The 10338-nt window shown below is 36.1% G+C and overlaps 1 protein-coding gene across 2 annotated transcripts in view; it reads left to right on the plus strand.

Annotated features, from left to right (window-relative positions):
• LOC126175526 (protein hairless) overlaps nt 1–9082 on the plus strand; it is an 89497-nt gene extending 80415 nt beyond the window's left edge. Inside the window, exon 5 of one of the 2 annotated variants that reach the window (XR_007535588.1) lies at nt 8241–9082. The gene's annotated coding sequence lies outside the window, so the exon portion shown is untranslated. The remainder of the gene's footprint in view (nt 1–8240) is intronic. The other variant, XR_007535590.1, reaches the window with a different exon arrangement.
• Nucleotides 9083–10338: the final 1256 nt, after the last annotated feature.

The following is a 10338-nucleotide window of genomic DNA, read 5'->3' on the forward strand; positions in this document are numbered from 1 at the left end:
ATTAGTTGTGCACTAGTCCACCCTAACATACAGTTCTTTAGTAGTATGAGCAGTCTCATTTCTTTTCTGTTGATGTTATCTACAGGGTATTTCAAAATAAACATACCAGTTTTAAGGCATTGTGGCATTTATTACGTTCAACTTGCAATTATAAATAATACACCAAATGAAAGAGCAACTCGGACAGTTTTCTTTGTATACCTGTGCGCAATGGGCAGAGTATGGAATGACGAAGAGTGACTGAAAAACGTGTCTTTCACTCTTAGCCCCAAAAAATGCCCCGCAGAAAGTTTATGGGCCTTTCTCTTTCGGTGAATCAACTGTAACTGATGTTTCTTACCTTGATGTGCTACACCTATGGCCTGTGCCTCAATGGGAAGAAGCTGAACAACAAGATTTTGGAATAACTTGCCTATCAACTCGATGTGTGATCGGTATTCGCACTGAATAATTGTCAGAAAAACTGTTTGTGTTTCTCTTTCATTTAGTGTATTATTTATAATTGTAAGATGAATGTAAAATGCGCTACAAAGCCTTAAAACCCATATATTCATTTTGAAACACCCTGTACTATGTGATTGGTGACTCAGTGGGTGACAGACTACAGAGGTTCCATGGTTAGGATTTGAGTCAAATTAGTACTGCAAATTTCTCTGGCACTTAATGTGATGATTGCTTTAGTAGATCAATACCCAGTTAAGTGTTGTGATATTCAAAGGAACAGCTAATTTGAAAAACTGCTTGAAAGTGACATATGCAACATAATTGGTTTTTATAGTGTGAAAAACCTAAAACTATTGGCAACAATTAAAGAGTGTCTAAATGTGTGTGTGTGTGTGTGTGTGTGTGTGTGTGTGTGTTGGGGGGTGGAGGGGGGGGGGGGACTACAATGGAAACATCACAAAGAAACTCACAAAACAGGGTGAATTCTTCACAAATTGGAGTACAGTCTTTTGTGATCTTTTCTCCATTTTCATAAAAAAAACGTAATTTACCTTATCTGAAGAGTGCTTATATATTTAGAATCTTTGATATGTGTTTCTCCAGTAAAGGTAATGAAGTGAGATGTTCGCACCAATTGAACACCACATCATTACCAGTTACCTCACTAGGAGCAGCTGTCAGTCTACACAGGATAGTGAATAGATATTAATAAATTCCTTTAATCTGCACTGAAACTGGTTAGGTGTAAAAAAATCTTTTATTTTCACTTGCTCTCATTTTTGTGTCATAAGTTGTGAGAGAAAAGCAAATGCATCAATATGAAATAGAGCCTCTAGATACATATAAGAGTGCTGATTCTGAAATTTCTAAAACTTTGAAGAGCTAATAATCAAACAGTTATTTAGACATGTAATGAAAAAAACATCACAAACATTGCCCATTTGAGAGGCATAGTGACTGTAATCTGTGTCCGGAGAACCTTAATGGCAGCCAAGTATTCATTGTTACCACACTTCCCATAACTCAAAATCATTTGTTAATTAATAGAATCATTTTACCAATTACATGCATTTAAGCCAGACAATCCATGTCAGTACGAATATCCTCTATGCTTAATGTTTATTATTACTACTACTATTATTATTATTATTATTATTGTTATTATTATTATTATTACTATTATTACTGCTAGTACTACTACTCTAATAATAATTTTATTATTTTATTTTACACTTACTAAAATATTCCAGGCTATTATTCTAGTCAAATTAATTTCTTCCAGAGTCCCAACATTTTGTCCTTGACTGTAGAGGACGTCTTAAAGGGCGGAAATGAGGGTTTAGGGGGTGGGGGGGGGGGGGGGCTTCTTTTGGGTGAGGTAAAAGTTTTATTTCTGTATGCTTCTGTGCAGAGGAATGATATCACGTTTTCAAAATTCGAGGGTAATTGGCCGTTGTTGGTTGTTGTCGTCCACAATTGCTATCACCCCACTGTTGAAGACTGGCGCAAATGGGTTTCAGCATCAGAATTCTGAGACTGTTCAGTTTTGCAGCCTCCTTCTGATTAAAATTGTGATGTTCAATAATCTCTTCTGTCTATCCTAGTATCTGCTCTTGGCAGCTTAGACCTGAGTCATCTCAAATGGAATAAGATTCTCTCCTGGCTGCAAACCAGTGTTCCACAACATCTGACCTAACTGTTTATTCTCTTCCACAGTTGGCATTTTGTTCTAATCATTCTATCCACTGTTCCTTTTGTGATACTGCCGTTCACGAGTATATGATATCCTATTAATTCCTGATTTTTCCAGCAGTTTTCAACATTCCTTGGCTGACCTTGGGTTTATAAAGTACATCAGTATTCCTTTCCAAGATTTTCCCTTTGCATTCAGTAATGTCTTTAATGAAAGACAGGAAAAAAATTTTGCAGACTCTTGTATATCACTATGACTCTGAAGTGACAGTTTTAACTTAATTTTTATTTTAGTAAAGGAATACCCATTCGTTAGCAAGGCATTGGTGAGAAATGCCAGTTCTGCATTGAGCAGCTCTAATTCACAGATTTTATAACACTGCTCCTTGTTGAGAATATGTGGTTTGAAGCCCAGTGTAGATATGATCCGTGCACGTGGGTTGTTGGTATATAATGTTATCCAAGCTGTTACCTTTCCTGAAGACTAGCACATACAGAAAATGTAATAGGTCATCGTTTTATTTTGTAAACTATAATTTGTGTTCTTGTTTACCCTGTATTTGGTGCACATGTACACTTCTTTTCACATGAAAGAGACTTTGAGAAGATACTTTAGTGAAGAAATGACTACTCAATATTTTTGACCATTTATGCAAAGAAATGTTGGTAGGAAAGGTTTTTGTACATTTGTTGAGGAAAAATAATAGAACTTATTAACAGATGAAAATGAAAGCAGACAAGATGTCATTCATCTGTGTTTAACAATAAAATTAAGTTCGTTACAAAAGTGAAACATGGATGTTAACAATAGTTCTCTCTCTCTCTCTCTCTCTCTCTCTCTCTCTCTCTCTCTCTCTCTCTGTGTGTGTGTGTGTGTGTGTGTGTGTGTGTGTGTGTGTGTGTGTGTGTGTGTGTGTTTTTATGGATTTGCTCTCATTTGAGAACTCTCTTGAATAATTAGGACAACAGACTAGAGAATGGTTGGGATGTGGGTTGGAGATACTCATTGCAGAGTACTCATGTACTGTCTGCAGATTAAATGTGTCTCTCCCAAACTTAACTGCGAATTGTGATCTGCAAGTCCTTTGTAAAAGAAAATGACTCTTGAACATCACAAATTGTTATGAATTTAAAATAAAGAAGACACTGTGGAACACAGTGTAATGTCCATGGAAAATTTTACTGTTTCTAAAGATTTAGAACCTAAAAGCTGGATTTGCTTGTGCTTTAGATCTTATAAATCATAAGTTAAAATATATTTCATTCACTTTAATATCTAAATTATAAATTTTCCATTTTTGGGTATTAAGTTTATGTGCCTCTACGTTACGTTTATATGGAAAAGTGCAATATGTCGTCTGTTTCCTTCCTTTAACACAATGAAGTTATTCCAAACCAAACTTCAGCTTTTTGCTGTCTGATATAAGGATTAGACATTAATAATATATGCTCTTGTGTATTTATAGCAGCAACTTATTCAAATTTCCTGTCATAAAAGAATTTTATTTTTAAAATAAATCTTCTAGAGGAAGGGAAGTGAAGGTACTGTCTGACCAACAAAATTAGATGTTTAACGTCTAATTAAACTGCGCGGGAGGGGGGGGGGGCAGCAGGTTATTTAGTCTTGCATAAAAATTACAATAAGTGTGTCACATATTGTTGTAATGAAACAAATATCCTTAATTGTTGAACACATCTAATAGGACATTCTGTAAACAAAATGAAACAATCTGTAGCACTTAATTTAATTTCTAAATTGGAAATCTACTGCGAAATGAAATGAGACATTGGCTAGTTTTGATTAAAGAATATTGATTTAACAGCCTGTGTTGGTTTGGCCAATTACCACTTCTGTATAGTTTACATTCTGTTAGTTATGTACCCAGTAATACATTAAGGTAAACTTGTCAGTTGATTTTCAGAAAGTAAATTATTTTTACAGTTCTCAAATGGCTACAGCTTGAGTTTTTCTACTTGCTCATGAATTTAATTTCTATATAGTAGCAATACAAATCTGATTTTAAGAACAATCACATCCGAGGATCGTATTGATTTGATTAATGCATCAGCTTCAATTGTAAACAATAAATTTTACTGCACAACTAGTTGTGGAGACTGCTGTTCCATCACTGAGTGCCACAAAAATGACCTGATGTGTGACATACGATGATGCAGCAATCATCTCCACAGCTAGTTGTGCAGTAAAATATATCAGTCACAACTGAAGTGGATTTGTTGATCTAATCAATAGTAGGAATAGTCCAACAGAAATAGGTTTTAATTTGATTAAAATTATCGTTATTGCCTTAATTTAAATTTCTAACTAACTTGGGACATGGTTAAAAGATTTTTTACATATATATTTCAATCTTCAGGACCAGTGCAATATTTAATTTGCAAATAGTAACATATTTTTAATTTTTTTTCTACCCTCTAGGTGCCGTCTCTACAAGTGATTCTATTTGTTTTTCCCCCACCCCAAAAAAAGTTGAGGCTGCAAGAAATTTGAGAGATCACTTAAAATGTGAAAGGAATGTATTCTAAGGATAGAATTATTCTAAATTTTATTTCGTTTGTCATGTTGAAAATAAACTATAGAAACATTCTAACATTTAGCACAACAAGCAGCAAGAAACACTCAGAGCAATGTGTACCGATGAATGTTTAAATATTTTGCTAATAGAGTTAGATACACTTCAGTCTGATTTAATTTTTGATCATTTTTTAATTTCTGCTGCTGCAGTATGTTGTTATTCTGATGGTGATTAACAACTAATAAGAGAAATCAGTATAATAGTTCAACCTGGATGGAATACAAACAATGATGAAGAGCACATTATGATTGCCCCCTCCCCGTCCACACACACACACACACACACACACACACACACACACACACACACACACACACAAAACCACTGGGGGCTCAGAATAGGTGTATAGCTGTTTTGAATGTAGGATCTTTCGCATTTTGTTCACCTATGTTGGTTTCACAAAATCATGGCAATAAAGTGCAACTGATTGTTTGAATCCTGGTAGGCAGATATGTGACCTCTAGAATGTTTATGATGAAGAAAGTAGTAGTGCACAGTTGCCTACCACATGAGCTGCACTTCAGTGCCCAAAGTAAATTCCAAACCTCTCTCCAAAGCCTTGTTTGGTGTGTTAATAAATTAAGCAAAAGGTATGTGTCATCACTGCCTTTCAATATTTTCATTGTTACCGTGCTCTTCCCTAATAGCACAGACATCACAGGACACAGTCAGACATCTAAATTATACTTTGAAATATCTGAAATGTCATTCACAGGTGAGAGAAATAAGATGGTGAACTGGAACCTTCCATAGAAAGAAGAGTAAGATTTTCACATTGCTGCCGAAAGCTCATTGTTATCCATGGGTCAGTCAATTTTCCTCCATCTTAGCCTGCATGTAACAGAAATAATTCGTTGTTAGACATTCCTTCACACCTGGTTTTGTTTCATGCTCAACGCTCATCATACAGTATCTCCAGTTTATAACTGATATCTTACTTTTTTAAAGAAAAATATGTAAAAAGTATTATTAGAAAAGTGGTGTAGTCAGTATCAGTCTTGATGTAATCTGTGCTACTCACAGATCAGGTACCAGAGAATTTAGTCCTGCGTAAATGGGTGGATTTCATAAATGATAGAACTAGTAAAGTAAAGTAAAGGAAAGTAAGTAGTAGAGCATATATGGCTGGGATACCCCAAAGGGCAGGTTCATCCTATCCGCCATGCCCACAGGCACCTTTCCTTCACGAAGTATGAGGATTGTGTGTAAGTGTATATGTTGAGGGTAGGTAATTGTTATGGTTTGTGTGTGTGTGTGTGTGTGTGTGTGTGTGTGTGTTGGAGATGATGTGGGTGAAACCTAGTGCCGATACACAGCCTAAAACTTTCAAAGTGCACTAATGGGGCAACCGAGCTTAACATACCTGTCTCACAGACAGATCCCCATCAACTGTGTCACATGCCCTCATGATACACGGCAGAGAGATTTGGAGCTTAATTGAGGGTGTTGGTGCAAAGCATGGTGATCAAGAACTTCATGCCACCGCCTCCCCTTTTTGGCCAAATAGTAATAGTGTAAATTTCATCCACCACCAGGATTCTAAGCTGTTTACCCCTGAGTCAAGCACCACCACACAAGTGTGTGTTAGGAACCTCAGCTACAGAGGTGGGTAAGACAGAACTGAGAAATAGTCGTGCGTAATTCACCCTGTCAAATTGGCAGTCAGTGTTAGTGTCACTTTTTCAAATTACAGATTTACAAGCATGAATGTCGTGCTACATTAAAAAAGAGAAGTAAGTGTATTTAATGAAATATAATGTAATTGCTCATCATTCCACTAGCACTCTCCTACAAGAAAGTGAAGACTGCTGTAGGTTGTCTGCTTATTCCTGATCCCTATTTTTAGTGCTGCGTTACCACAGATGGTTTTGTTGTTGGTTGGTTATTTATTATTAACGTACTCATGAGTAAACACAATATTGTTAGTATGATTTTATTCTGCAGAGATTCTTTAAATTTTCTGCATGTTCTTTCAAAGTGAGCTGAGTAATGATATCTTGCAGCTGTATTATTATGACTGAAAAAAAAACTGAACTGCAAAATTGCCTCTTTTTAACAATGACTTAAGTTTAATCATTTGCTAATGGTCTAAGAATATTCTGGGAGGTCCTGGTATTGTGGAAAGCTATAACTATTTCTGTGTTTTGTTTAAGAGGAAAGAAGTGAGTTTGTTACTGCAAATACATTTGCTGTCTTATACAATAGTGATGACAAGACTGTATTAATACCAATTGTTGTGGGAATCACCCATGAACATGCTAAAATTAACTTGCAAACTAAAATCATATTCCAGGAATTACTATACTTACAGAATGGAAAGTAAAGAAACTTGTGTAGTGTGTGAAGATGATGGTGATGACTTAGGAGTTTTCATGCTGTATACTGAATTCTTACATCAAGATGTTACTTTATCATTATCCAACAATCTACTATGAAAATTCAAAATTATATATTTTTATTTATTACTGTGAATGCTGCATTACCTGTCTTTTGGATGTTGCTTGATTTTTTTTAATTGTATGTTATTTTTGTGAATATATATAATATTCAGTTAAGGTTGATATATTTGACTGAGAATACCTTCATTCAGGAATAAGAGCCTTGGTCCAGCTGACATTGTAGTCACTGGCATGTACCACTATTAATGTCTTCCTGTTTCATTTGAAAAAGCAGTACTAATAGGAGCTCAGAATCACAGTCACCATGAGATTTCAGTGTGTCATACTGCCTTAATTTCATAGACACTTAGTTTTTCATAGTATAGATGTTGCAATACTTATGTGGTGTGAAAAATTAATATTTAAAAGTATTCCTGTCTCATACAATAGGAACATATTTCCTTCAGATTCTCCTGTTTAACTGTGGCCTTATATCATCTCATTGATTTTAAATGGACTAAATTGTTAATGTGAGAGGCATCACTGTTATACTATCATAACATTTTCCGAAAGTTCTTCAGGACTATTTTTAAAACCTTTTTCTTTAAAATGTGTGTATACTTCTAATATTACATGGCAGATTATGTACATATTATCAGTTGTTAAAACCAAGCTGTCACTTTTAGAATGGGCAGCAAGTAATGAACAGAATATTGTAATAGTCATGAGTGATTGCAGAGTTGTAACTGAACTGCCATGTGAGAAACTGTGCCATTTATGACCTATTTTGATAACTGCTTCTTCTTCAAGTATTTATTGTGATACAGTTTATGAATGTAAGAATGACTTGTAAATAGGCTGAAATATCTCAGTATGTATGAAGATATCTACTTTAATAAATGTTGCATTTTACACACATTCATGCCTTTCTTAATTTAATCTGGGAACAAGAAACTTCCCTGAATCATGAAGACATATATGTTACTACTCTCCCTGAAAGCTTCAAATAATTTTGTGTGTCTGGTGAGCTGCCATCTTATTTAATGTTTTGTATCTATGCAGCCTCTTACTTGCTTTCAATTTGCATTCACAACATATTTCATCATAAACACCGTAACTCTTCTGGTTGCAGGACTCCTTATGCAAGATGGTTCCTACTTTCATCCTGAAAATGTCTACAATATTACTTGGAAGAACAATACCTTCATCATAAACACCCTAACTCTTCTGGTTGCAGGACTCCTTATGCAAGATGGTTCCTACTTTCATCCTGAAAATGTCTACAATATTACTTGGAAGAACAATACCCTCAGACAGCTCCATAAATGAGTCATCGAGGGATATCTTCCTCTTGAAATGCTGTTTTATGTAGGAATCGTGGTTAAGTCTGGTGAAGTGCTTCATATTTGTGAATAATTTTCCAACCATGAGGGAGTGATACCAGTTTGAGATGTTAATGAGAAAACTGACTGCACACTTTTAATGTATGACACACACTGTTAAAGAGTTTTAAAGATCCTACGAATATTCAGGATCTCACTTATCATTATACACTATCATGGTTAACAAAATTAAAGGACTCAATGACAAGACATCAAGTATCTGGAAAGGCCTTAGTTAACATGTTGACTGCCTCACATATAGCGATGGAGGTTTCACCACCAGGCCGGCCCAGACAGTGTCATCAGGCGGCCTCATGGCAGCCAGTGTGTTATTAACAGATCATGAGGAGCAGACAAAGAATGTTCACTTCAATACTATAATGCTTTTGTGTGATCCTGTACAGCCTACGGTACGTGGTGAATGTGGTGTGCACTTAATCAGGATGTTGGATCGGCAACTATGAAAGTCACGAGATAGGTTCTTCTGTAATTTCAAAACTATTGTATTAAGTAAAAGTGAAGATACCTGTTGGAAGTAATTATCACACTACATGTTACATCTTAGAGAAGATGTGTTATAATGATGTGGACCTACAAGGTTTGAATAGTCTGCACTGAAGATGGTCACACAGTGACCAAAATCGATCTGTAAAATAAATAAGTTCAGTCTTTATGACCGATGCTGCCATTTATCCAAAATATATTGACTTACAAGTACGAAATCTTTTGTTAGATGCTTTTTGGTTTCTGGAGGGATAGATGTTCACAGTATTGCACTTTGAATAAGTAACATGGGGTATCTTAATTTTTCCCTAATCTAACAATGGAAATCCAGGATGGAGTGAACAATATTATGAAAAGGAAAGTTGCTGCTCACCATACAGCAGAGATGCTGAGTCGCAGATAGGCACAACAAAAAGATGGTCACAAATAAATAAAGCTTTGGGTGTAAGGTCTTCATCAAAAATAGACGGCCCACACACATGCACAAGAGCGCGCGCGCGCAAACGCAACTCTCACACACAACTCATGTGCTCCAACAGAACAGCATTTTGCCTAATTTCTCATTTCATGCCTAGTTGGTACCGATAAAGGATATTTAGTTTCATCAAAGGATAGTTGTAACTAATCAAGCTTGAAATGTTTCCTACTCTGAAACTCTTTGCATTTTTGAACCGTGATTTAAGTACATTTCACTTTTTATCATTTTAATGTACGTTTTGGTTTCTGTTGCTCTGTTTTAGCAATGTTATTGCAGTATCGTGTGCCCTAGCAGAATAACAATATACTGATAATTTACAGTTCAGATGTGTCTTATATATATATGTATATATATATACAGGGCTATTACAAATGATTGAAGCGATTTCATAAATTCACTGTAGCTCCATTCATTGACATATGGTCACGACACACTACAGATACGTAGAAAAACTCATAAAGTTTTGTTCGGCTGAAGCCGCACTTCAGGTTTCTGCCGTCAGAGCGCTCGAGAGTGCAGTGAGACAAAATGGTGACAGGAACCGAGAAAGCATATGTCGTGCTTGAAATGCACTCACATCAGTCAGTCATAACAGTGCAACGACATTTCAGGACGAAGTTCAACAAAGATCCACCAACTGCTAACTCCATTCGGCGATGGTATGCGCAGTTTAAAGCTTCTGGATGCCTCTGTAAGGGGAAATCAACGGGTCGGCCTGCAGTGAGCGAAGAAACGGTTGAACGTGTGCGGGCAAGTTTCACGCGTAGCCCGCGGAAAATTGGCTCATTCCACAACTGGAGACTGACAGCGCCGACTTCATCTTTCAACAGGATGGTGCTCCACCGCACTTCCATCATGATGTTCGG

The sequence above is a fragment of the Schistocerca cancellata genome, chromosome 1 (assembly GCF_023864275.1).
Source record: "Schistocerca cancellata isolate TAMUIC-IGC-003103 chromosome 1, iqSchCanc2.1, whole genome shotgun sequence".
In the NCBI taxonomy this organism is placed as follows: Eukaryota; Metazoa; Arthropoda; class Insecta; order Orthoptera; family Acrididae; genus Schistocerca; species Schistocerca cancellata.